At 53.8% G+C, this 20,890-nt stretch overlaps 1 protein-coding gene across 2 annotated transcripts in view; it reads left to right on the top strand.

The window, feature by feature from the left end:
- LOC131275779 (uncharacterized) overlaps nt 1-20,890 on the top strand; it is a 134,559-nt gene that overhangs the window by 39,603 nt on the left and 74,066 nt on the right. The window lies entirely within an intron of this gene.

The raw sequence follows: 20,890 nt of genomic DNA, 5'->3' as shown, positions 1-20,890 counted from the left end.
AAGAATGAGAAGATAGCTGAGAATGTGGAATGGAAAGGGACAGAGGAGCAAACGAGGAGGATGCTAGGCTCCAGCGCAAGGGCAGGCAGACCCGGCCTCGTCAGTGCCCCTCAGGCCTCCCGGTCCACGCTTGACCTTGGAGTTCCTGCTTTGCGATCCTCATCCCTGGCAGCAGAATTCCTTTTCCTCAGGCAGGGACGGGGGTTGGAGCTGCAGCGCCCCAGGCTCCAGCTGGGCCTCCTTTGTGTCCACACCACCGCTCCCTGTGAGCGAGCGCTTCCCACTGCCGTGCCATTCCCTGTGCACGTCCTTCCCCCGGAAAATCCCCGCAGGCCCTGCCTCTGCGCGGGCTCCCCGGTGGGCCCTCCTTGCTGCCCTGGGCCTGCAGCAGCACGTGGGAGCTCTCGATGCCAAGACAAGAGCGCTCCTTCCTGGCGGCCAGAGACCCCGCGCGCCCTTTTCTGCGGGTCGAGGGGAAGTTGGGCCGTGCGCCCTGAGGTCCACACTCCCCGCCATGTGGCCGCTGCCTGGCCTCAGGAGAAGTCTGGCTCTGAGGGCTTCAGCTGGCGGGACCCTGGGAGGGCTGTGTCCATCAGTCCACAACTCGGGCTTTGCTGATGTCACGGGGGTGTGCACAGGTCCTGTCGGGAGGGGGTGCAAGTCACACCCTGCTGGGACTGACAAGCACAGTCTTCCCCGATTCCCCTCATGGCACGTTCGGTCACTGAGAGGCTCCCTGTCCAGGGGGTGGCAGGCCCTGTCCTGAGCTCCCCGTGGGCTCTAGCCTGGCTTCCCCGTGACCAGGAGCTAAAGGTTGAAGCCCTGGCTCAATACAGAGCCCAGGAGCCTGCACCAGCCTCCCGCCTGCCCCAGGTGAGGGCTGAGAGGCCCCTTCCGTCTGGGTGATCAGGAAGTCCAACACTCTCATCATGCACATTCATGAGGAAATATTGATCTCGAATGCACTTTCTCTGCCAATAAGAGAGTCTCTAGCTCCAGCGGGCACCGTGAGCTGCTGGTGCTGGATGCTCACCTCTAAGAGGGAAAGAGTCACTGATTGCCAGAGGGTTGCTGTGATACCAGTCATGAAGAGGACGGAGAGGCGCTCAAGCTGTTGGACAGGAATGAGATCGAGATGGAGGTGGAGAGGCTTGACTCCGGGGACTGAAGGCTGGGGCTGCCGCCAGCAGCAGAGGCTTGTGCCCAGGTCAAATGAAGAGCTCAGGACAAGCCCTGCCCCCTGCTGTCAGCACAGTAGCCAGAAAAGCCCTGGCAGGGCCCTCTCCCAGAGCTGGGATCTCAACGCTGGGAGCAACTGGGTCTGGCCCTGACTGTGACGTGATGCGTGATGCCCTCCTCCAAGCCCTGGGTGGAGGGGGCATTCCTTGAAGGAAGGATGCCCTGGTTCGGTGCATCCACAAACCAGGCCGCTGCCCAGCAGGCAGAGCCAGTTGTCACCATCGCTCTCTGGCTGAGACAGGAAGAGCCGAAGTTGAAGACACTGCAGCTAGGAAAGGGGCTGCTCTTGGTTTGCATCTCCTTACACATGGGGCAGGGGACACCCTGAGTGGCCTGCTCCGTGACCACTGATGGTCAAAGGCTGACCTTTGAATAACGTCTCTTTGGGCCTGCTTTGGCAAAGACCAGCGCTCAGCTGGAATTGTCCTTCTTCAGTCCATTTTGCCAAAAGAGTCTTGAGGTCTCAGTGGGGGACTTGGAGCCCGGGGAGAGTGTCCTGTTGCCTTGGGGTCAAGGGATCTTGTGGCACCGTCATTTGACTGTCCACTCATTCATTCTGTGCTCCTCACTGGAAATGCTGGCGTGGTTGTGGGCAGCCTGATGCACGCACCTCCTGTCGATTGGGAGAGAGCACCGATTGGCCCAAAGCCATGATCCCAAGGAGACTGCAGCCCAGGAGTTCATCCTTCTCTTTTCAAATAGAGAAGTGCCTGAAGGTCCCTTGGGACTTGGAGCAGGAAGGGGAGGAACAGAAGCTCCTGCTTCTAGGAGAAGCCCCGGCCCAGGAATCTTCCCAGACTGCGCTCCACCGGGGAAGAGGTCCGAGGCTGCCCTTGGCTCCTGGCCCTGGGACAAGCCCTGGAGGTTTCTGCCTGGGTAGGAAACCCTGTGGGGGTGGGGGGGTGGAGGCCCTGGCTTGGAGCCACAACCCCTCCTTACACTCGGGACTGCCTGGCGCTGTGCCCCGGGCCATTCGCTCCCTGTCTCTGGTGTCAGTTTCCCAGTTTTATATGGAAGAGCTAGACATAAAGTGTGGGAGCATGCACTCAGAGAGCACGGGCCAGCTCGCCTCCCGTGCATGGTGTGTGGGTGCATGGCTGGCACACCTACCGCCCACACCCCGGGAGAGGACAGGACAGGGCTGTCATCTGGGAAACTGCCCTCAGCCTCGGGCTTGGCCACTCCTCTCCTGCCCGCGGCTCTCCAGGCGGCTCCCGACTGCTGGCCTGCTCCTGGGCTCCAGGCAGGGACGTCCTCCCCCAGCCGCCCTGGGGTGGGGGCTCATTGCACCAGCCGCTGCCTGGCAGCCTCCCCGGCAGACGCGGCTCCTGTTGGCAGGGCAGCACCATTCTGCTGAATGTTCCCTCCTTGCTGCCTGGTTCCACTTCTGTTCTGGTGCTCGGGTAGGAGTGGGCGGGGAGAGTCTCTGGCAAGACCAAGCTCCACCCAGGGACCCACAGGTGTGAGCGGTGGGCTCCAGAGCTCTGCTCCCGCCTGCAGGCCCTGGACCCCTGCAGGTCCTGCCCCCCCCCCCCCCCCCCCCCCGCTCAGGACAGGCATTTTGCTGGACGGCAGGAAAAGCAGGGGAGGAAAGAGAGGAAGAGAGGAAAGAACGGGGAACAGAGGGGGCAGGGAAGGGGGGGAGAGAGGGAGAGGGGAGAGAGGAGAAGCAATGGAAGGAGGGAGTCACAGGGAAAAAGAGGAGAGCGAGAGGGAGGGTGGAGGGGGAAGGGGGGCTCCTTCCCTCAGAAAGTTCCTGCCCGCTCTGCACAGCGCTAGGAGTGACCGACAAATCCTCCCGCAAGCGCCCTGCCTAACGCAGCCCTTCGCTGCCCAGGAGCTCCCTTTGCCCTGAAGTTCAGGGGCGCAGAAGTTGGGCGGCCCAGGTCAGTGGCTGCGACGGCCCCGGTCTGCGCCCCCTGCCCTCCCCCCATCCCCCCACCTCCCTGCCAACAACCCCAGCTCGGGCAGAGTAACTGGGGGTGGCCGGGGCTTGGGCGTGCACAGAAAGGCCAGAAGACCTCTGGGTGGTGGGGGCTTGTGCAGTGGGGTCTCCCACTGGGGAGAATGGGGTGGGTGGGAGACAGAGCCACAAAATGTCCATTTGACTCACACATGCGGGCCCAAAGGGCCCAGGTGTGGACTTGAGCGTCTTCACGTGAAGCTCCACGTCACGGAGCTGACGTGGCGGGACCAGATGAAGAACATGAGTGTCGCCCAGCTTTAGACTCTGTCCTCCCAACAGGACACACTAAGAGGCAGTCGTCTTGGTGAGCGTGGCAGCGACTTGTGAACTGCGGTGCTGTCATGTCCCAGGAGGGGCTGGGAAGCGGCTCCCCGGAGCGAAGGGGCAGCAGGCATGGGCGCGCCTGCTGCTCACGTCCACGGCCTGGCTCCTCGCGTCGCGGTCACTTGCAGCCACCAAGTGCTCTGAAGCCCGGATCAAACCGGCTCTTGCCAGCCCGCCAAGCTGGCATGGTCTCAGTTGTTACTTATTCAGTGTAACAGATGACATCTCCCCTGCTAAGAAATCGTGGTTTTAATCTACCAGGAGCTTCAAAAGGTGGAGGAAGAGGTGCGTTTTCTCTCCATCTCCCGACAGCCTCTTGGCTCTGCTGTTCCCAGAGCTGTGGAAGCTGAAAGCCCTCTCCCCCCCCCCGTTCTTTCCACACACGCTCATCGCACAGCTCCTGTGTCTCCCCATATCCTCACCATCCAGTCAGGTAAGGGAATCGTTCCAGGCACTCCTGCTTCTCCCACAGGGGAAGTGTGCTGAGGTGTTTCCCCAGAACTCATTCACTCACTCTCATTCATTCATTCAAGAAAGAGCTTTTGAAAATTTATTCTCTGTGAAGCATCATCTAGGAGCTATGTGGTTTTAATAAACTCTTTGGGTTCACAGCAGAGTGTTTGCAAAACGTAAAAAAGAACAACAAATAATTTTGTCACCTGCAATTCCATTATCCAGCGATAACTGTTAGCATGTTGGTGTATTGTTATCTGGTTATTTTTCCTTGTACAAAACGTGTGCTTTAAAAACAGTTATAACCATCTAATAATACCTTGTGAACAATCTTTTCATGTCATAAAACATTTTCCTCTACCATAAAATTTTAATGACTGTATAATATTCCATTGTATGGCTGTGTTATGATAGATGTGCCCAATCTCCTTTGTTAAACGCTTGGATAATAATCAATATTTTACTATTCTGAATCACTGCAATAAAAATTCTCAGAATTAGTGGTTCCGCATGTCCATGGGTAATGACCTAGGACAAATTCCTGGGAGAATAGTGCTTTTCAGTTCAGTTACAGTTTTCTTCTCTCTCTTTTTTTTAAAATTTATTTTATTTATTTCTCCCCCCTCCCTCCACCGTTTGCTCTCTGTGTCCATTCACTGTGTGCTCTTCTGTGTCTGCTTGTGTTCTCATTAGACGGCTCTGGGAACTGATCCTGGGACTTTCCGGAGTGGGAGAGAGGCGATCATTCTCCTGCACCACCTCAGCTCCCTGGTTTGCTAAGCCTCTTATTGTCTCTCCTCTGTCTCTTTTTGTTGCGTCACCTTGCTGCATCAGCTCTCCACATTGGCCGGCACTCCTGCGTGGGGCAGCACCCACGTGGGCCAGCTTGCCCTGGGTATCGAGCCCTGGACCTTCCCTATGGTAGACGGGAGCTGACTTGTTTGAGCCACATCTGCTTCCTGGTTTTTCTCTTTGACCCCAGAGTTATTTAGGAGATCAATTTTTAGTTTGGTGTCTCGTGCTTTCTTTCATTTATACTTCTTTACTATTCATTTTGTTAAAGACCAACACACTTACAAAAACATCCACACATTATGCATGTCAGGCTGATGGAGTCTCATGAAGTGAACATACCTGTGTCCCAGCCCTAAGATGCAGGAACCCGACGTCACCAACACCTCCGAAACCCCCGCCGGTGCCCCCCCCAGCCCTCCCCTACACGCGGCCTTAAGCGCTGTCATGGCTTCCAACACCATAGTTTACTATTTTTTTTCTACCCAGTGCCTCATCATATTTTTGGTGCATTGCTTTGCCGTGGGGGGTGGTGGTTTGCACCTCTCTGCACTGATCTAGGAGGCCTTCTTCCTTTTTTTACCAGGAAGTCCCGGGGATTGAACCCGGGTCCTCCATATGGAAAAGAAGAGCTCAATTGCTTGAGCCGCAGCTGCTTCCTACCGCAGGGGCCTTTTGCCTGTTTCTTAACTTTATGTAAGTGGAGCCCTTCGGTGTCCGTGACACTCAGCATCAAGTCCGTGGGATTCACGCAGGCTGCTGTGAGTGTCGTGCGGGTCTAACCTGGTTGCTGCTTGGTCTTCTGGTGCTGAATTCACGCCATCATCTGCTGTCGATGGAAACTAGGCGGCATCCGGTTTGGGGCTGGTACGAACAGGGCCACTCTCGCATCCTACCCATGGCCGATAAACTTGAACAACAGCCCTTCAAGAAAAAGAAGCCCATTTCGTGGTGGCTGCCAATTTCCATGGTGTAGCTACTCCCACCATGGCTGATTTCAGTCGATCAGCACGAGGCCACCAAGTGCTGAGCTGGGATTAGAGGGGCCCTCCTGGCCCCCACGAGCCAGTGGAGGCCAGCTCCACGCCCACGGCACTGGGTGAAGAGCGCAGGCCATTCTCTTGGGTGTGAATATCCAGGAGTAAAATCGCGGGGGCAGGGGCAGGCACACGTTCAGTTACAAAGCTACCAGACCTAGCCTGATGGCTTCCCAAAGAGGGGAAGCATGACAAGCTGTTTTGTGTATTTTTCATTAATTACATCTGGTTTTCAATAGTGAGCTCAGCATGTCAGGATCATTTCTTCCTTTGGAAACTGAATGATGGCTGGTTGTGGGCTCTCTTTGTAACTGTTTCGTGGGTGTGGAAGAGAAGATACATTCTCTATCCATCTTTCCTTTTCTTCGCCCACCTAAAGGGTCAACTTTATTGTCAATTACACAGAGCCTCAGGAAGTTTCCATATTTGGTCTCTAGCGCTGTGAGGAAACTGGAAGAGGTGTTCTAACAGCCCCGTTGTTTTGTGAGTCAGGAAGTGAAGGAAGCAGCCCCGAGTCCTGCTGGTGGGAAAGCTGGGGAGTGGTCCACCAGCCCCCCAGCTCCAAGTCAGCCAAGCTGAGGAGCCCATAGGCTGTGGTGAGGATTAAACGTAGTGAAGTCTGCCTACTCAGTCAAGGAAGGAAAAAATGCCTGATGGGGAGTGGATGTGGCTCAAGTGGTTGAGTGCCTGCTTCCCACATCTGAGGTCCTGGGTTCGAAATCCAGCACCGCCTTAAAAAAAAAGCCCGAGCCAGTAAGCATTTACTGCTCGTTTTCATCCTTAATGACTAAGTAATAAACAAATGAATGAACAGATGAAAGGAATGCCCTCAACGGGTCACGATGCCCGGTCCTTGGGCAGAAGAAGCCGCTGCTTGTAGACAGCAGGAGCCGTTGGCTGCGTGGCCGCCGGTGGCACGACCGAGGCGGCGGTCCCCGGAGCGGCCGGCCTTCCTCCCGGGGCCTGGGGCCCAGGGGCCTGGCGGGCTGAGCACGGGATCTGCCCGCAGCTGCTGCCCTCCCAGTGCGCCTGCAGGTCTGGCTCCCAGGGACTCTCATGCCGGACAACAATCGTGGCATTGAGGCCACTTCCCAGGCCCCTCGGCTGCTCCAGTTACCCGCCGAGGAGGTTGGGGCGCCAGCTGGGAACACAGCGTCCTTGTCCCCCCATCAGGCAGCGGACACGCGGCCAGCGGCACCGCAGGGGGCGGGCCGATGAGTTCATCTCTCAGCCACTCAGGGACCCCCCAGTTGGGGACTCGGGCAGGAGACGGGGCAATGGGAAGTCATGCTGGGTGGCCCCCTCCAGAGACCACCCCCCCCCAGGGAAGCGATGACAACATTCTCCTGGGGGGGTGCCCCGGACGATCAGATGGGAGGGGCAGCTTCCACGGCCTCCTCGTGGAAACCGTTCTCGGGCGGGCCCACGTCACCAGCTCTGCCCTTGACCCCCGCCCCCGGCTGCCCTCCACGCATCCCCTCGCCCCTTTGCTCCCGGGGATCTGTGGACATTTGCTGACCTCAAAACACAACAGGCTCTTTCTATCTCAGGGCCCTTCCCTTTGCCTGGAAAGTTCTCCCCAGCCCCACCCCCGACGCCGCTCTTTCCTGGGTGGGGGCGCTGCGCCCTTTCCCTAACACCTGGAACCGCGGCTGCAGGCGGAGGAGCTGGGGGGACGTCGCTGAGTCCCGGCCTGGCGCGCACTGGCCGCTCTCGAGCAAAGGGGAAGGGAGAGAAAGGGGAGGGAGGACGCGACGGGAGAGACGTGAGCGTGATTTCACTCCCGAGACAGGGAGGTGAGCCTGAGAGAAGGGGCACCCCAGCACGCGCCCCCCGCACCGTGAGTCCAGGCTCCCTGTGGGCAGCGGCTGCCTTGCACCCCTGCCCCCCTGACGGCAGGTGCAGCCCGTCCTCCCCCAGACTGAGCGAGGCTCGGGGGGAGGGGTGACCTCACCCCACCCCAGCTCACGGCAGCCTCTCCTTGGCTTCTCCCCACCGGCTCCCGGGGAAGACCCCCGCCACCTTCCAAAGGAAGCAGGACGGTCCACAGCGCGTCCCTCCCGCCTCACAGGCCCGCGGTGCGCCAAGCACTGTGTGCTGGTGGACCCTGGTGGCTGAAGTGCACCAGACGCCACCTGCCAGGAACCCCCGTCAGGCCGGGCAGACGGAGGGTACCAGACTCGGGGTTCAGCCCACCTCCTCGGTGCTGCCCCCAGCCCTGGCACTTGCCTTCCTCTGACCCGGGTGAGCCCAGGCAGCGGCCGTGACTTTGCTGGTGACCTTGGGCAGTAGGTAGCCCTGTGGTCAGCTCAGTCGCCCACACGGCCCCTGCTCAGTAACTGCAGAGGCTCAACCCCAAACAGCCACCAAGGTGCTCGTTGATTCGGCATGAAGCTCCCCTCCAGGTATCTGCGTGGGGGGGCGGCTCCGCCCTCTCCCCGGCCCCTCTCCTGCCACCACAGCCCCTCACCTGGTGTCGGGGGTGAAATAGGGCCGGCACAGGGTGGCACGGAGGCCCTGCCCTCTCTGGGCCTCTCGCTCGCTGGGGGTGGGGGCAGCAGAGGCCCCCCGTGGACTGAAGCTGAAGGTGGGGTCTCCCATAGCTGCCTTCTGTCCCCCTCCTGCCATGGACCACTGCCCTGGGCAGAGCCCTTTTGAAGGGTCCCCGGCCAGCTTCCCTCTGGGCTCCCCAGGATTCCCGCAGCCCCCCCTTCTCTTGCCCATTGGAACGAGGCCTCGGGCCCTCCAACGTCAGGGTTGCACGTCGAGCTCTCGGAGTGGTCTGGGAAGCCCCCAGCAGGCTCCAAGTGAGGGGCAAACGCTCTCCACCTTCTCCCTCCTTGCAGCGCGGCACCTCCTCGCTCCCTGCCAGCCCCCAGGCTCCTTTCCGGATCCCCACGGAATCAGAGCTCCCGGCCCCCGGCCCTCTCTCTGTCTCAGTTTCCTCATCCGTCCCGTCGGAATGGACCCCTCTCCTTCCTGGGCTCTTGGGGTTATTGCCATCGTGTGTGTGACAGCACATAAGGCTCTGAGGCAGCATTTTTATGATTAGGGGGTGGTGGTCTTGGGTGGATGCAAGTGGAAGAAATGGCCAAGAATTCCAGGCTTGAGGAAACGCCCTAGCGCCCCGCGGGGTTAAGCCGGGCGGTGGCCCCCGGCCCCAAACTCTCCCCAGACTCTATGATCTCACCTCGTGCCAAGCGTGAACCCCGAGTCCTGGCCAGGGGTGATGGGTTTCCTGGGCCGGGCCGGGCCCTTGCCCCCCATGTGTCCAGTCCACTTTGCCACCTGAAACGGTGCCCACCTGAGCACCAGCTGGCCGGGCCCCTTCGTGCCTGCAGAGCCATCGGCAGTCCCTGGCACTCGCTGTGCTGCGGACCGAAACGTCCCTTGGGACCCAGGGGCCCTGCAGCCGTGGGGGCGGCGTCCAGTCCGGGGACCTCGGGCTGGGCTCGGGGACCCGCCAGCTCCCTCCAGGGCACTTCCGAATCCGAAGTCCCCACCTCGGACTCTGCAACCAGAGGGCAGGTCGCCTGGGTGCAGCTCTCACCCAGACAGCAGTGGTCGGAGCAGGACGTGGGATGAGCTGGGACAGGCCCTGGCCCAGCCGCGACCCGGCCCTCCAGCGCTTTCACTTATCCACGTGTCCAGTTCTTCCACAACCATCTGTCAAGCACCACCCAGGACACACAAACTGGCTAAAGCAGAGACAGGTCGAATGAGGTCCCATGGGGATTTAAGTTCTAAGAGGAGAAAGGGGCAGTGAGCAAGGAAGCGTGGGTCACAAGGCCATATCAGGTAAAGCAAGCAAAGGCCAGCAGGAAATGCCCCCGGGGCGCTGGGCGGGTCTACCCTCACCTGCGGGGGTCAGGAGAGGGTGCTGGCCGTGCCCAGAAGGGCCAGCGGGGGGCGCTGTCCAGGAGCAGGCCCAGCAAGGCGCAGAGCCCATCATCGGAGAGGTTTGGTGGGGGAAAGGCCTTTTAAAATTCATGATGAGATGGGAATTTCAGCACATGCTCAAAAGATTAGATGGAAAGAAATTTTTTTCAATTGCCCTTGATTACCACATTGGTCAGGGTTCAGGCAGTGCGGCGGCTTGCTCGGTCGGTAGAGGTGGGGTCTGGCTGCAGACGAGGGGTCGGTCCAGCTCTGGACGAGGGGTCGGTCCCGCTTGGGACGAGGGGTCGGTCCCACTTGGGACGAGGGGTCGGTCCGGCAGCAGACGAGGGATCGGTCTCACAAGGGGTTGCGCAGTTCGGCTGACGGGGTCGCCCGGCAAAGCCGGCGACGAAGGGGTCGCCCGGAGAAGCAGGCGATGAACTGGGGACAAGGGAGGCCAGGCCCTTGTCGGGGGCTCTCAGGACTGGAGGGCACACGGCAGAAGAACTACCGCGGAGACAAGGTAAACATGCAAGTCCACTTTACTGAGGGAGAGGCAACAGTTTTATAGGGGCTGGGGAAGGCTGATTGGTCGAAGCCACGCCCTGTTCTGATTGGTTGCCGGCGAAAGGTCAGTGGGCGGTACCGGACCGGGGGGGGGGGGGGGGGGGGGGGTGGTTAGGGATTGGCTGTTGCTGTTGCTGGGGGAAGGGGCAGGGTTTAGGGATTGGTGGCTGCTGTTGCTGGGGTGGAGGGCAGACTTGAGTTTCCCACCCACGCCTGGCTGTTGCTGCTGTCGGGGGAGGGGAAAAGGGCAGACTGGATTTCTCCGCCCACGCCTGGCTGTTGTTGCTGTCGGGGGAGGGGAAAAGGGCAGACTGGAATTTTCTGCCCTGCGCCTGCGCAGGGAGAAGGAAGAAGGGTGCCGCCCCACAAGGCATCGGGTGGCGCCATCTGGGAGGAGGGGCGGCCGCGGAAGCATGGCTGCCGAGAAGGGGAGACCCGAGGGCACTCTGCGCCCATGCCGAGCTTCCTTCAGGGGTGGCGGTGGGCCCGACCAACCACCCTATTATGGGGGCAGCGGAATTAGGCCTACCGCGGCCGCTCCCCTGCCAGGCCAGCAAACCACACTTCAGCCCGAGGGGTGACCGCAAGGCAGAGAAGCAGAACCAGCAGGAGATACATATGAAGGAATTTATTGCAAAGAACTGGCTTCTGCAATTGGGGGACCTGGCTAGGCAAGCCAAAATCTGCAGGGCAGGCCGGAGGCTGGGGTGGCCACGGGCAAGACCTCCTCCTCCAGGAACCCTCAGCTCAGCTCCCAAAGCCAGAGAGACTCACCCAGGTCATCTACGACAATCTCCCTCACTTAGAGTCATCACCTCGCCCACCTCAATCCCACCCACAAAGCACCTTCACGCCCCGAGAGACGAGGGCTTACTTGAACGCCTGGTGCCTGGCGAAGGCCACCCAGCAGATGACTGTCGCAGTTTCCCACCTGAAGCAATAGTGAGCACCATTCAGAAATTACCCACATGGTTTCAACTTTCTTCTGGGGGGATTTGTTCCTAAGGGGGAAAAAAAGGCCGAGCAGCGGGGGATCCCCCTTTCAAGGTAGTCCAGCATGCTGGGCCCACAAGGGTGCCCCCTTTGGAGGGGGCGGCATCTGAGGGACGATTAAAGGTGGCACAGTGGACCGTCACCTGCGACTCCTCTCAGGACGAATGCAGCGGGCAGCCTTCCCTACAGAAGCAGCGCTGGGAACGCCAGCAAGAGCTCCACGTGGAATTTACGGGAAGGTTTGTGTGTGATCTTTCTGGAATAGATGCTCATAACCATCAGTGGGACTTTCTGAAGGACAATAGATAACAGAATCCCAAACCCAGCCTCCTATGGAGGAAAAGCTTAGTTTACCCTGAGGGTGGAGGGGCTTTAGGCCTGCAAAGGGGAGGGCTTCCGAGAAACGCCACGCCTGGCTATTCTAATCTATTGATCTGCAACAGATGGACAAGATGTTCTTTTTTTTTTTTTTTTTTTTTAAAGATTTATTTATTTATTTAATTCCCCCCCCTCCCCTGGTTGTCTGTTCTTGGTGTCTATTTGCTGCGTCTTGTTTCTCTGTCCGCTTCTGTTGTCATCAGCGGCACGGGAAGTGTGGGCGGCGCCATTCCTCGGCAGGCTGCTCTTTCTTTTCACGCTGGGCGGCTCTCCTCATGGGCGCACTCCTTGCGCGTGGGGCTCCCCCACGCGGGGGACACCCCTGCGTGGCGCGGCACTCCTTGCGCGCATCAGCGCTGCACATGGCCAGCTCCACACGGGTCAAGGAGGCCCAGGGTTTGAACCGCGGACCTCCCATATGGTAGACGGACGCCCTAACCACCGGGCCAAGTCCACTTCCCATGCGTGCTCTTGTCATCGTCCCCTTAGTGCAGGAGAGGAAACCAGCAGAGCAGCAATGAGTGTCCAGCAAGGGGGAGGAGCTTTGGCAAGGGCTGGTTCTAGGGCTGCCGGAGCCCTGCCTCGTAAGCAGGATGAGGAGGGGAAGTAGCTTGTCCAAGGACACACACAGAGTGTGCTGGAATTCGACTCACACCCAGACCCCTCTGGCCCCAAAGCCAGTACAGCAGGGGTGGCAAACTCAGATGGGAATAGGATATGAGGCAAGTGAGAGTGTGGGCTTTTTGGGGACCGGGTACCCATGACCCACTGGAGGAGACGTCTGCCATTCACCACCAGGCACCCCAGGCGGGAATGGGAGCCCCAGGAGGCCACAGCTTCAAACTTTTCCACAAAGGCAGGAAAACTGGACTTTTTGCGTGTGGGAAATAACCTCACTTGTATAGTTGGCAATTAGTTTGATGAATGTGCTGGCCATCTGAAGACTGCTTGCTGCCCCAGGCCTCCGGTTTGCATCCTCTTCTCAGTCCCATGTTGCCTGGAATCTGCAAACCATACTCCCTCCATCTGTGACTGACACCACCACACTGGGGAAGCTTTAGAGAGAACCAGCCAATTCCAGGAAATGACTTTTGCACAAAGGTTGTTGATGTTTTCATCCACCCATCCATCTGTCCATCAACCCTTGCAGGCCTCCAGCCATCTGTCCATCCATGCATCCATCCAGCAACTCATCCATGCGTGATTTTTCCATCCATCTCTGCAGTCGCCCGTCTACCCATTCTTGGAACACACCAGGCGCATCTACCGAAGGCTGAGGCCAGGAAAACAGAAATGTTCAAGTCATGGCCCCTGCCTTCAAAGAGCTCAAGCACAAACGTGACATTTCAACCTGGCTGAGAGGAGGAAATGGGGAGGTAATATAGACCTTGTTTTATAATCTCCCAGCCCCAGCGCAGGCAATAAGGGGTGCATTTTCTGTGGATAATTTTTTTAAAATCACAATAAACCCAACAAGGCTCAAACTGCTTATTATGCCATGAGTCAGCAATTCTCAGCATCACGGCAGGTTGGACGGCGTCCACCAACCCCCATCTCACCCCGCCCGGCAGGTCCCTGCTCGTGGTATCGCAGCAAATGGCAAAGCAAAACTCCCAGTGCCTGCATGGGGGCTGCGGGAGGATGGCAAAGGTGGCAGCAGCATGGATTTTTTTTCAATTTAATGCGTTTTTTAAAAATTACCTTTTTTCAAAGTTAGTAGAGCACACAAAACGTTACATTAAAAAACATGATGTTCCCATATAACCCACTCCCCACCCCCACTCCATCAATTGTTTTATTGTATTTTTTTTGAAGATACATAGATCACAAAAAAATGTTACATTCAAAAAATATAAGAGGTTTCCTTATGCCCCCCCAACCCCCCTCACCCCACTCCTCCCACATCAACACCCTCTTTCATCATCGTGGCACATTCATTGCATTTGGTGATGCAACTAGAAAGAGACCTTGAAGAAAGGTCAACTCAGACCAGCAGAATATCTCAGCCTACATGTAGGATCCTGTGTTAAAAACTGCTTTTGACCTTGAATGTAAGGGGGAAATGGCAACAACAAATGAGTTTATATGACTAAGAGTCTTCAAAAAAGAGTCAGGAGGTCATCAGAGGGGTCACGCTTACACATGCCTCAGCAGGAACCCAGAGACAGCCAAAGGAGATACAACCCCAGGTGCTGGTTCTCCTAAGGGCTACAGAGACCCACCGGTTCTATGGTCATGGCAGACGGCTCTGGAGTTCAGTGCCATGTCAGTGGACCCTGCTTTGGAGTTTGTGTTCCTGAGTGTGATGGAGTTGAACTCAGATGTGACCTTTCTACACATGCCACTTTTGTCACTTTTACTGAACCTGTGGTTGGTGCTAGGGTTGGTGGATGCTCAGGAGACTTGAATCTCTGGACTGCCCAAATGCCAGCCGGGCCCCGAGCCTCAGCAGAGTTGCAACTCCTATCCTCTGGTTCATTGCACTTACCCAGGTCAGCTAACAGGGAGGTGAAGAAGGTCCACCACCACACCAGGGAGCCAAGAGTGCCTACAACTGCAAGCAGGAGAATTGCATCCATCATCCATGTGAAATCTAAGCCCCCTCTCAATATAGAAGTGGACTGGACATCACCATCCCAGGGTCCACAGGATGGAGGAATAAAATATGGATTAGAGTGGACTTACTGTTATTCTACTACGGAATAGAAGAAATTGTAGCATTGATGTGGAAAAAGGGCCATGGAGTTGCTAAGGGCAGGGAAAAAGAAGACGAGATGTGATGTGGGGCCATTTTCGGGACTTGGAGCAGCACACATTTTCACTCTCTCCAAACCCCTCAGACAGAGCAACTAGATGACAAAACCAGAGGCTGTCCTGAACAACACTGACCATGAACTTGTTGCAGCTGTCTGAGTTTGGACAAGTATTCCCACAAAACTCAAGGTACAAGCAGGTGGGAACAAGCCAGCCATCATCTCAAGAGCCAGGTGCTCTGTGCACCTGCGAGGAAGGAGAGGCTGCCCGGGGGTCTGAGAAGAGAAGCACAGCAAAATCGCCTGCAGGAAGCCAGCAGTCTCCTTGGAACAGGAGTGATGGAAGGTGGTTTTGCACACTCAGTAGTGAGTGAGGTGCTGGGCATATGGTAACATCAGACGGGGCTGGAGCCGTCTTGCCCTGGGAACCCTTGAAATGATCTTGCCAGGGCTCCCTTCCAAGACAGGACCCACACTGAGGGGAAACTGCAGGGAGCAGAGTGAGAACCTACCAGTACGAGGAGCGTGGAGATAAGGGGGGTGGCGAACAGAAGCTTGAGCGCCCAGAGAGCAAAGCACAGGAAAGGAGAATCTGGGGCCACATCGCCTCCTGAAAGTCCAGGGAAACCAATACTCACAGGGGATGTGAGTGACAGAAAAGGTCCTGGGGTCAAGTCCCGTGCAGAGTGATAAGACCTTGAAATGGAGTAGAACAACATCCCCACAGAAAATAAGAGCTGGCCAACGGCAGCCTTCTATCTCAAAATGGACTAAAAGATACAAAGAAAATGATGCAGGACATAAAAGGTCAGTGCAAATCAAATTAGAAAAACTCAGAAATGAGGTAACAGAACTCAGGAAAGAAGTAGAAATAAAAGGAAAAATCATTACGTAAATAAAGGCTAAACTGTAAGAAATATCAGAATGAATAAGATCAGATGATAACTTAAAAGGAATAGGAGAGCAAAAGGATAAAAAATTTAAGACTCAGAAATGAAGGGCTTCCAGCCAAGAGCAAAGGGAACATATTTACACTCTTATCTCAGACAACTAAAAAGCCAGACATGTTTGAAACAATAGATTTCGGGCATTGGAAAGCATGCAGCAGGGGCAGACCCCTAAGAGAAGGAGAAGAGGCAAGCTAAGCCTTTGACGGCCCCCCTTGCTGACGAAAGAGAGAGAACAGGACACAGTGCTGGGAGGGGGAACCAAAGAGCCTGGTGGTCTCGTTGAGTTGAGGAGGCAGAGTTGGAAATTCAGGGGGGCCACAGTAGCTGGAAGTCGCAGCAGAGAGGAGAGCTCTGTGTGCCTTTGCAGAGAGGAGAGAGCACAGTGATAGAATTCCACAAGTCTACCGGGGGTTCCTCTGATTAGCACTCATCAGTGCATGAGAGTGCAGAAACCACCCCAAAGTAGGCAAAGAGCCACCAAAAAGGAACAGATGGAACAGTCCCTGGAGCCCACACACGAAAAGGCTAGCCCATCAAACAAAGACAAAGACAAACTTCAGAGGCACAAAATATTTCCAGAAAGCTTTACAGCATTTCAGGACAAAGCACATGAATTAAAGGAATACCAAACTACTCAGCACCCAACAAGGTAAAATGCATAATTCCAATTTAAAATGCAGGAAAATAATGAGAAAAACGAACCAATAGACACAGAAGATAGAATTAGAAGGCAAGTAGGTTAGAAAAAGTATCATGACTATATTCTATATGTTCAAGAAGGTAGAGAAAAGCATGAACATATTAAGGAGATACATGGAAAATATAAAAAGTGCCCAAATAAAACTTCTAGAGATTAAAATAATGTCTGACATGAAAAATATGCTAGCTGAATTAACAGCAGAAGACATTAGAGAAGAAAAGTTTAGTGACTTGAATAAGAAGTAATTGAAAATATCCAAAATGAAATATTTAGAGAGGGAAAAAAAAAAAAAAGAAGAGAAGAAAAAGATACAAGGAAAAGTGACAAGTATTAACGATTGGCAAGGAAGTTCTAACAGAAAATAGGAGTCCCTAAAGACCCCCAAAGCAGGGAAACAACCAATACAGAAAAACAATCATTCCAGAAAACTTTCCTGAAATGTAAGATTTAAATCTACCTATCAGAAGAGTCATGAACTGTTTTATATCTTGACTGTGTCAGGATTTACACGTCTATGCATTAGTCAAAAATCATAGTACTGAATACTCAAAAGGGTGATTTTCACTGTGTGTAAGTCATACCCATATTTTTTTAAAAGGAGTTGAAATTAAATATGGAAGGAAGACACAGTGTAGGTATCTGAGAATATCAACCCAGAAGGACCACCACTGAGTCATATTCTAGTAAAAGTACCAGATTTAGAAAGAAAGGGAGAAATAAAGAAATAAATAATCCATCCATTGGGCATGCAGGCATAAATAGAAAGTGATTTATAAGAAAAAGAAAATCAAATTACCATTACACCTATTGACAGCAATGTTTTATGCCAAATATTCAGAGAAAGAAAACGTGAGGCAAGGATTTAAAATTTCACAAGCTAATTTTTATGTCTAAAATGTACGAATCGTTATCAACATGCAAGAATCCAGGGAATATTGTTCCCATGAGCGCTTCCTAAGGAAGTCACTGGAAAACGTGATTCAGACAACCAAAATGACTAGAGAACATTGACTTAAGGACTGGTAGTGTGTATTAAATATTTGATAACTCATAAAACTAATAGTAAAGAGAATACGGTATGCAACGGTTTTATGCTCGGTCAACAGGGATATATAGTACAATTAAACAAAAGTGGGGAGAAAACAGAGAGAACATACACAAAGCTATTTTAAACTCTTCTCAGTAATTACATTGATGGTGGTAGTACTAGAACTATCATTCTGACACTACACGGCTTGTGCTGTGAGACGAATGTGGCAGTTTGAAGTTCTTTCATGAATCCCCAAATGAGAAAGACCATGGCTTTGAAGCAGCCCTTTCCTGTGGGGCTGGGAGTGGCTACGTCAGTGAGGCGTGAGCCAGCTGGGACCTCGGCCCTCTTGCTGGGTCTGACATAAACGGAGACATGGAGGAAAAGGGAGCACCATGTTCACTGGCCCTGCCGTGTGGGAGAGAGGACTGCAGGAAAGCAGAAGAAGAGCTCAAGGAGCGGAGGCCCGGGGAGAGATGAGGCTCGGGCCTGATGGCTCACAGCTGAACTCAGGAGGGAAGCGGAGCAGCCTAGCCCGATGGAGGAGCCTGGAGAGAGACCAGCCCTAGGCCTGCTTACCTGCAGCTGAGCTCCGGGAGACGGTCGCTTCTAGAGGGGAAGGCGGAGATCAGCGGCCATCTTCACCACGTGGCAAGAGCGCAGAGTCAACAGCGGCTGACTTTGGTGAGAGCATCTCTGATGGCGCCTCGATTCGGACATGTCACGGCCTAGGAATTGTGAGCTTTTACCCTAAATAAAATCCCCATCATAAAAGCCTCGCCGCTTCTGATGCTCTGCTTAGCAGCGCTTTGGCAAACTAAGACAGATATTCTAATTCTGTTATTACCTATGTCCTTAAAAACCAGGATAAGTTAAAATTTGTAGTTCTAAATTTGATTTTGAATGTGTAATCTCCTAAATCTGAGATTAAAATATCCTAAAAACAACAACCCAACCCAAGAACAATGATGACCTAAGGCACCCAAAATATGGTGCTGGAATACCATGTCCCACAACACACACTCACACACACTCACACACACACACGTCTTCTTGGAGAAATGGCTGATTCTCGGTCAAGAGCAGGAAATCTGCACAATGGGCCTGGGACACCTTGACCTGCCAGAGATGGAGAAAACAATCTGCATGTACTAGAGTGTTGTCAAAACCATAAAAGAGCCATCCAGAAGAAGCTTCCAGTAGCTGAAGATAGGATAACATAGGCCTCACAAAGGTAATAATTGCAGTTAATAGAAATCCATCAAATTTGTTTAGATCCCTGAGCCATAATAGTTAGAAGTGATAATTGGTCAGCTTTGGATGATGATGGGGATCATCTCTTTACTTTGCAAATAAATGCATGAAGATAGAGAATCGAGCATTTACAGCATCTTTTCTAGTCAACTCTACCTCTGTGTAGTCAAGAGCAGGTGAGGGGAAGGGCCTCTTTCCAAAACTATTCCAGCAAACAAATGTAAAGGGAACGATGGAATTGGAACATGCTGTTTGCAGCCCCAGGGAATTGATGGCTCTTATCGAGCAACAGTAGCTGCCAACATCACATCTGAGAGCCCTCAGGCACTGCGCGCCTCCTGGTGAAAGAGTACAGCAGCGCTGTGGGCTCGCCAAGCTATGGGCTCCCAAGTGATGGCTCGTCAAGGTGCAGGCTCGTCAAGGTGTGGGCTCACCGAGGGGAGGAGACCTGAGTCTGGTGAGGCTGCTGGACCAGCTGCCAATTTGCAAGCAACAGAAGTCAAAGAAACATGGTAAAGTGCACCAAGATAACTCACAGGGGGACGGGGGGAGGAGGAGGCGTGGAGGAGGAAAGGAAGTTAAAAGAGACTTAAAAGATACAAGTTTTTTTTTTTCAGATGGGAAAGACCAAACTAGGGACACACGGCAGGTGATAGATTTATAAAGAAACCCAGGCCATGACTGCTGGAAAACTCAAGAAGAGGTGTGATGTGGGAGCATTTTCAGGACTTGGAGTTGTCCTAAATGATATTGCAGGGACAGATGCAGGACACTGTATATCCTGCCATAACCCACTGAAAGGACTGGGGGAGAGTGTGAACTACAATGTAAACTATAACCCATGCGGGGCAGCCGTGCTCCAGCGTGTACTCATCAAGTGCAGTGAATGTGCCACAATAATGAAAGAGGCTGTTGAAGTGGGAGGAGTGGAGGTGGGCGTGGGGGTGGGGTATATGGGAACTTTTCTATTTTTAATGTAACATTTTTTGTGATCTAGGTATCTTTTTTTTAAAGACAAAAAATTAATTTTTAAAAGTCAGGATAAATGGCTTCTTTTGGAGGAGGATGTTTGAGGTTGGGTTGGGGTACATGGAGAGTCTTTGGGGGGATAGAAGGTGAAGCTCCGTCTCTTGATCCAGGTGGGGCTGCAGGTGCTCAGCTTACAGTAACTCATTCCACTGTCCTTAAAACTGCTTAACGTGGTTTCCTGAACCTGTTCCATTTTACAGTAAAAGGGTTAAAAACCGGCATAAACAGAATCATCTTGACTGTACTTTGAAGTGCATGCATTGGAAGAGGAGATGAAAATGTGCTGACAGCACCTGCAGGCACCTCTGGGCGCCGGGTTCTGGACGGCTTTCACTCGCTTTCCTTGTGCTAGTCCATACTTTCCACTGTTTTAATAGGGACTATTTTCTGCTTGTTCACTCTTTTCTTTTTTTAAAGATTTAATTATTTGTTTGTTTGTTTATTTATCTCCTCTCCCCTCCCGAGTTGTCTGTTCTCTGTGTCCATTTGCTGCATGTTCTTTTGTCCGCTTCTGTTGTTGCCAGCAGCATGGGAAACTGTGTTTCTTTTTGTTGCATCATCTTCTTGTGTCAGCTCTCTGTGTGTGCAGCATCATTCTTGGACAGCCTGCACTTTCTCTCTCACTGGGCAGCTCTCCTTCCGGGGTGCACTCCTTGCACGTGGGGCTCCCCTATGTGGGGGACACCCCTGTGTGGCACGGCACTCCTTGTGAGCATCAGCACTGCACATGGGTCAGCTCCACATGGGTCAAGGAGGCCGGGGCTTGAACCGCAGACCTCCCATGTGGTAGGAGGACGCCCTATCTGCTTCCCTCAAACTATATTTATTCAAGAATTTATTTATCTCCCCATTTGTTATTACTTGAAGACATACGATAATGTTAGCTAATATTTATTGAGCCACCCAGTCCTCATGCCACCATTATGAGGCGGCTACTTTCATTATCCCCATTTTACAAAGGAGGAAACTGAGGCACAGAGAAATTAGGTAACTGCACAGCTGGGATTGGGACCCAGGTAGCGTGGCTCGAAAGCCTGTACTAGTCCAGGGACTGTGTTAGCATTCTGGTTTCCACGCCAATGCACTGAGCTATTCTGAAAAAGTGATTTTGCCTCTCTGAGACTCAATTTCCTTGTTTGCATAATGGGAATTCCAGTAGTGCCTATCTGCCAGGGCTGTTGTGGGAATTAATGAGAATGTGTACTTGGAATGGTAGGCACAGTGCCTGCTGCAAGCATTCAAGGAATGAGCTGGAAATCCACTGATAATACCAGGGAGAGGCTGGGCAGGGAAGAGAGATGACTCTGACCCACTGGAGTTCACAATCTGCATACAATGTGCCAGGCCCAGAGCTGGATGGTTTGAATTGGAGCCCACAGGAAGGCAAGCGGACCTGCCCTTCTCCATGTGTGCGTCAGGGACTTGGAATTGCTGGAGAAAAATACGGATTCCTGGGCCTTCCTCTCAGGCCAGAACTATCAGAGTCCTTTGATGATGGGCTCAGTAATCTGCATTATTCGACACACTCTCCAGTTGATTCTAAAGC

Source organism: Dasypus novemcinctus, chromosome 24 (genome assembly GCF_030445035.2).
Source record: "Dasypus novemcinctus isolate mDasNov1 chromosome 24, mDasNov1.1.hap2, whole genome shotgun sequence".
Classification (NCBI taxonomy): Eukaryota; Metazoa; Chordata; class Mammalia; order Cingulata; family Dasypodidae; genus Dasypus; species Dasypus novemcinctus.
The sequence above is the reverse complement of the archived record's forward strand: the minus strand, read 5'-3'. Positions and strand labels throughout refer to the sequence as shown.